Raw genomic sequence first — 724 nt, forward strand, 5'->3', positions numbered from 1 at the left:
CCTACTTTATCACATTAAATCCTATTAAACTATTTTGTTTATTCAAAAATATATAGTATCGCAACTCAGAACATCTCCTGCAAATCAGACTACCGCATTCCTTGCAAAGTTGTCTGTTCTGTGTAGCGAGATTTTCCGGCGCATACGTTTGTTCTAATGGTGTACCAAAGGCAATTACCTCGACCGCTCCAAACCATGCCATGCTTACCCGACACTTATATATAATTGATATTTTAAGTCACTTGTACGATACATACGAAGATTTATTACTTAACGTAGCATATAACAAAAATACAAACAGAACTTTTATAAAGCTATTCTTACGACACATTCTTGTGACATATATATAACCCTTTTAACAGGTAACAATATTTTTTATTATATAGAAAATATTGCCATTTTGTCTTCTGTCACTTTTTAATTCTAAGACAATTTTTGAAAATAAATAAATAAAACATGCGACGAAATGTTAATTCCTAACACGTATGGAATTGATGTTCACAGGGAACTGCGGCTCTGCTCTCAGATCACGCAACTGTCTTTCCTTCCTATTGTCCAAATGATGACGTAACGCTGTCCATTCCTTAGTTTCTTGGTCTCGCTTTTAGTTATTACTCTATGAAAAAGACATGAAATCATATTGTTAACACGACATATGATCCTACTGTCAACACGACACATACTACTGTCAATAAGACAGTCAACACGACACATGATACTACTG

Source organism: Mizuhopecten yessoensis, unplaced genomic scaffold (assembly GCF_002113885.1).
Source record: "Mizuhopecten yessoensis strain PY_sf001 unplaced genomic scaffold, ASM211388v2 scaffold4387, whole genome shotgun sequence".
Taxonomy (NCBI): Eukaryota; Metazoa; Mollusca; class Bivalvia; order Pectinida; family Pectinidae; genus Mizuhopecten; species Mizuhopecten yessoensis.